At 42.7% G+C, this 6,193-nt stretch overlaps 1 pseudogene; it reads right to left on the bottom strand.

The window, feature by feature from the left end:
- Positions 1-5,136: 5,136 nt before the first annotated feature.
- On the bottom strand, positions 5,137-5,634 carry LOC138434516 (small ribosomal subunit protein uS15-like; annotated as a pseudogene).
- Positions 5,635-6,193: the final 559 nt, after the last annotated feature.

Genomic DNA, 6,193 nt, shown 5'->3' with positions numbered 1-6,193 from the left:
AGATATACAACCCGGGTTTAGAAAAGGCAGAGGAATTAGAGATCAAATTGCCAACATTTGTTGGATCATAGAGTAAGCAAAGGAATTCCAGAAAAACATTTACTTCTGCTTTATTGCTAAGGCCTTTGTTTGTGTGAAAGCATTAGTTGCTCAGTTATGTCTGACTCTTCACAACCGCATGGACTCTACCTTGCCAGGTTCCTCTGTCCATGGAATTCTTCAGTCAAGGATACTGAAGTGGATACCCATTCCCATTGAGCCCAGGTCTCCTGTATTTCAGGTGGATTCTTTACCATCTGAGCCACCAGGGAAACCACAACAAATTGTGGAACAGTCTTAAAGAGATGGGAGTGCCAGACAACCTTACATATCTCCTAGAAATCTGTGTGCAGGAGAAGAAGCAACAGTTAGAGCCAGATATGGAACAACAGACTGGTTCAAATTTTGGAAAATGGTACAACAAGGTGCTATATTGTCATCCTGCTTGCTTATTCTGTGCAGATTACATCATGCAAAATGCCATGCTGGATAAATCACAAGTTGGAATCAGGATTGCCAGGAGAAATATCAAAAAACCTTAGAGGTGTGAATGATACCACTTTAACTGCAGAGAGGGAAGATCAATTAAAGTTTCCCTTGATAAGGGTGAGAGAGGAGAGTGAAGAGCTGTATTGAAACTCAATATTTAAAAAATGTAGATCATGGCATCTGGTGCCATCACTTCATGGCAAGTAGAAGGGAAAAAATGGAACCAGTGACAGACTTTATTGTTTTAGGCTCCAAAATTTGCAGGTGATTGCTTGTAGCTATGAAACTAAAGGGGTTTGCTCCTAGAAAAGAAAGCTATGGCACATCTTCAGTTCAGTCGCTCAGTCGTGTCCAACACTTTGTGACCCCATGAATCGCAGCACGCCAGGCCTCCCTGTCCATCAACAACTCCCAGAGTTCACCCAGACTCAACGTCCATCGAGTCAGTGATGCCATCCAGCCATCTCATCCTCTGTCGTCCCCTTCTCCTCCTGCCCCCAATCCCTCCCAGCATCAGAGTCTTTTCCAACCAGTCAACACTTCGCAGAGGTGGCCAAAGTACTGGAGTTTCAGCTTTAGCATCATTCCTTCCAAAGAAATCCCAGGGTTGATCTCCTTCAGAATGGACTGGTTGGATCTCCTTGCAGTCCAAGGGACTCTCAAGAGTCTTCTCCAACACCACAGTTCAAAAGCATCAATTCTTCGGTGCTCAGCCTTCTTCACAGTCTAACTCTCACATCCATACATGACCACAGGAAAAACCGTAGCTTTGACTAGGTGGACCTTTGTTGGCAAAGTAATGTCTCTGCTTTTGATTATGCAATCTAGGTTGGTCATAACTTTTCTTCCAAGGAGTGAGCATCTTTTAATTTCATGGCTGCAGTCACCATCTGCAGTGATTTTGGAGCCCCCCAAAATAAAGTCTGACACTGTTTCTACTGTTTCCCCATCTATTTCCCATGAAGTGATGGGACCATATGCCATGATCTTCGTTTTCTGAATGTTGAGCTTTAAGCCAAATTTTGCACTCTCCTCTTCCACTGTCATCAAGAGGCTTTTTAGTTCCTCTTCACTTTCTGCCATAGGGGTGGTGTCATCTGCATATCTGAGGTTACTGATATTTCTTCCAGCAATCTTGATTCCAGCTTATGTTTCTTCCAGTCCAGCGTTTCTCATGATGTACTCTGCATATAAGTTAAGTAAGCAGGGTAACAATATACATGTACTCCTTTTCCTATTTGGAACCAGTCTGTTGTTCCATGTCCCGTTCTAACTGTTGCTTCCTGACCTGCATACAGATTTCTCAAGAGGCAGGTCAGGTGGTCTGGTATTCCCATCTCTTTCAGAATTTTCCACAGTTTATTGTGATCCACAAAGTCAAAGGCTTTGGCGTAGTCAATAAAGCAGAAATAGATATTTTTCTGGAACTCTCTTGCTTTTTCCATGATCCAGAGGATTTTGGCAATGGATCTCTGGTTCCTCTGCCTTTTCTAAAACCAGCTTGAACATCGGAAAATTCACGGTTCATGTATTGCTGAAGCCTGGCTTGGAGAATTTTGAGCATTACTTTACTAGCATGTGAGATGAGTGCAATTGTGCAGTAGTTTGAGCATTCTTTGGCATTGCCTTTCTTTGGATTTGGAATCAAACTGACCTTTTCCAGTCCTGTGGCTACTTCTGAGTTTTCCAAATGTGCTGGCATATTGAGTGCAGCACTTTCACAGCATCATCTTTCAGGATTTGAAACAGCTCCACTGGAATTCCGTTACCTCCACTAGCTTTGTTTGTAGTGATGCTTTCTAAGGCCCACTTGACTTCACATTCCAGGATGTCTGACCCTAGGTGAGTGATCACACCATTGTGATTATCTGGGTCATGAAGATCTTTTTTGTGCAATTCTTCTGTGTATTCTTGCCACCTCTTCTTAATATCTTCTGTTTCTGTTAGGTCCGGACCATTTCTGTCCTTTATCGAGCCCATCTTTGCATGAAATGTTCCCTTGGTATCTCTAATTTTCTTGAAGAGATCTCTAGTCTTTTCCATTCTGTTGTTTTCCTCTATTTCTTTGCATTGATCATTGAAGAGGGCTTTCTTATCTCTTCTTGCTCTTCTCTGAATCTCTGCATTCAGATGCTTATATCTTTCTTTTTCTCCTTTGCTTTTCACTTCTCTTCTTTTCACAGCTATCTGTAAGGCCTCCCCAGCCAGCCATTTTGCTTTTTTTCATTTCTTTTCCATGGGGATGGACTTGATCCCTGTCTCCTGTACAATGTCACAAACCTCATTCCATAGTTCATCAGGCACTCTATCTATCATATCTAACCCTTAAATCTATTTCTCACTTCCACTATGTAATCATAAGGGATTTTATTTAGGTCATACCTGAATGGTCTAGCAGTTTTCCTTACTTTCTTCAATTTCAGTCTGAATTTGGCAATAAGTAGTTCATGATCTGAGCCACAGTCAGCTCCTGGTCTTGTTTTTGTTGCCAGTATAGAGCTTCTCCATCTTTGGATGCAAACAATATAATCAATCTGATTTCGGTGTTGACCATCTGGTGACGTCCATGTGTAGAGTCTTCTCTTGTGTTGCTGGAAGAGGGTGTTTGCTATGACCAGTGCATTTTCTTGGCAAAACTCTATTAGTCTTCGCCCTGCTTCATTCCGCATTCCAAGGCCAAATTTGCCTATTACTCCAGGTGTTTTTTGACTTCCTACGTTTGCATTCCAGTCCCCTATAATGAAAAGGACATCTTTTTTGGATGTTAGTTCCAAAAGGTCTTGTAGGTCTTCATAAAACCGTTCAACTTCAGTTCTTCAGTGTTACTGGTTGGGGCATAGACCTGGATATCTGTGATATTGAATGGTCTGCCTTGGAGACGAACAGAGATCATTCTGTCGTTTTTGAGTTGGCATCAAAGTACTGCATTTTGGACTCTTTTGTTGACCATGATGGCTACTCCATTTCTTCTGAGGGATTCCTGCCTGCAGCAGTAGATATAATGGTCATCTGAGTTAAATTCACCCATTCCAGTCCATTTTAGTTCGCTGATTCCTAGAATGTCAATGTTCACCCTTGCCATCTCTTGTTTGACCACTTCCAATTTGCCTTGATTTATGGACCTGACATCCAGGTTCCTATACAATATTGCTCTTTACAGCATCGGATCTTGCTTCTATCACCAGTCACATCCATAGCTGGGTATTGTTTTTGCTTTGGCTCCAACCCTTCATTTTTTCTGAAGTTATTTCTCCAGAATATGGCACATCTAGGCAGTGTATTAAAAAGCAGAAACGTCACTTTACCAAAGGTTGGTATAGTCAAAGCTAAAGTTTATTAAGTAGTTGTATATGGATGTGAGAGTTGAAACATAAAGAAGGCTGAGTGCTGAAGAATAGATGATTTTGAATTGTGGTGCTGGAGATGACTTTTTGAGAGTCCTTTGGACAGCAACGAGATCAAACCAGACATTCCTAAAGGAAATCAACCTTGAATATTAACTGGAATGAACAATCCTGAAACTCCAATACCTTGGCCACATGATGCAAAGACTCAACACATTGGAGAAGACTCTGTTTCTGGGAAAGACTAAACACAAAAGGAGAAAGGGTTGGCACAGAAATAAGACAGAAGTATCTGCAAACTATGAATTTTCTCAGCTTCCTAAGAGCTGAATAAGAACAAAATCATGACCAGGGTGCATTTTAACAGAGAAGAAAAGAAATATCCATTCTGTGTTTGAGTGTCTCCTGCAGAGGTATGGGTCAGCAGTGCCCAGCAGCAGGGGCAGCGGCTCTGGCTGCAGCAGACCTGGGTCTGTTATAAGCACTCTTGGAGGAGGTCACCATTAATCCCATAATAGAACCACCAGAACTCAGACAAGACTGGGGAAGCAGACTCTTAGAAAGCACAAGCAAAACCTCCTGCACACTAGGAATCAGGAGAAAGAAGTGATGCCAAAAGAGACTGATCCAGACTTGCCTGTGAATGTGCAGGAGTCTTTGGAAAAGGTGTGGGTCTGTGATGGCCTGCTGCAGGGTCAGAGTAATGAGTGTGGCGGTACGTGCACTGGACCACTTAGTTCAGTTCAGTCGCTCACTTGTGTCCAACACTTTGGGACCCCATGGACTGCAGCACACCAGGTCTCCCTGTCCGTCACCAACTCCCAGGGTTTACTCAAACTCATGTCCATTGAGTTGATGATGTCATCCAGCCATCTCATCCGCTGTCATCCCTATCTCCTACACCTTTAATCATTCCCAGCATCAGGGTCTTTTCAAATGAGTCAGTTTTTCACATCAGGTGGTCAAAGTATAGGAGTTACAGCATCAGCATCAGTTCTTCCAAATAATATTCAGGACTGATTTCTTTTAGGATGGAATGGTTGGATCTCCTTGCTGTCCAAGGCACTTTCAAGAGTCTTCTCCAACACCACAGTGCAAAAGCATGAATTCTTTGATGCTCAGCTTTCTTTTTAGTCCAACTCTCACATTCATACATGACTACTGGAAAAACTATAGCTTTGACTAGACAGACCTTTGTTGGCAAAGTAATGTCTCTGCCTTTTTTTTTTTTTTTGTTCTGTTAAACAACGATTTTATTGCTTTAGTACAATACACACATTTATACAACCAGGGCAGAGGCTGTGGATGACTCGTATTTCCAATTGGGGGGGGGAGGGGTAGGACTCGTTTGGTCTTGTAGTATCGAGCCAACCGGTGAATACGGCTCTCAATCAGAATCAGACGGAATTTAGCATCTTTATCCTTTCTGTTCCTCTCAAGATGCTTTCGAACAGCAACAGCTTTCTTAATTAAATGATAGAGATCCTCAGGGAGATCAGGAGCAAGTCCTTTGGACTTAAGAATTCTCAAGATTTTGTTGCCTGTCACAAAACGTACTTGTGCAACACCATGAGAGTCTCTCAGGATCACACCGATCTGTGAGAGAGTCAGGCCCTTCTTGGCCAGTTTGTAGATCTGCTCCTTCACGTCGTCAGAAGTGAGCTTCAGCCAGGTGGGGACGCTGTGGCGGTAGGGCAGAGCTGACTGGGACAGGCCCTTCCCGGGAGCGTGCGTGCGACCCATGATGGCGGCGGTGTGGTAGCAAAAGGATGTCTCTGCTTTTTAATAAGCTGTCTAAATTGGTTATAACTTTTCTTCCAAGAAGCAAGCCTCTTTTAATTTCATGCCTGCAGTCACCATCAGCAGTGATTTTGGAGCCCCATACAATAAAGTCTGTCACTGTTTCCACTGTTCCCCCCAACTATTTGCCATGAAGTGATGGGACCAGATGCTATGATCTTAGTTTTCTGAATGTTGAGATTTAAGCCAACTTTTTCACCATCCTCTTTCAGTTTCCTCAAGGGGCTCTTTAGTTCTTTGCTTTCTGCCATAAGGGTGCTGTCACCTGTATTTCTGAGATTATTGATGTTTCTCCCAGTATTCTTGATTCCAGCTTGTGCTTTATTCAGCCCAGCATTTCTTATGATGCACTCTGAATGTAAGTTAAATAAGCAGGTAACAATATTCAGCCTTGACATATCCCTTACCTGATTTGGAACAGGTCTGTGGTTTCATGTCCAGTTCTAACTGTTACTTCTTGGCCTTCAAACAGATTTCTCAGGAGGCATGTCAGGTGGTCTGATATTCACATATTTGTAAGA

Source organism: Ovis canadensis, chromosome 2, assembly GCF_042477335.2.
Source record: "Ovis canadensis isolate MfBH-ARS-UI-01 breed Bighorn chromosome 2, ARS-UI_OviCan_v2, whole genome shotgun sequence".
Classification (NCBI taxonomy): domain Eukaryota; kingdom Metazoa; phylum Chordata; class Mammalia; order Artiodactyla; family Bovidae; genus Ovis; species Ovis canadensis.
This window is presented reverse-complemented; position numbering and strand designations above follow the sequence as displayed.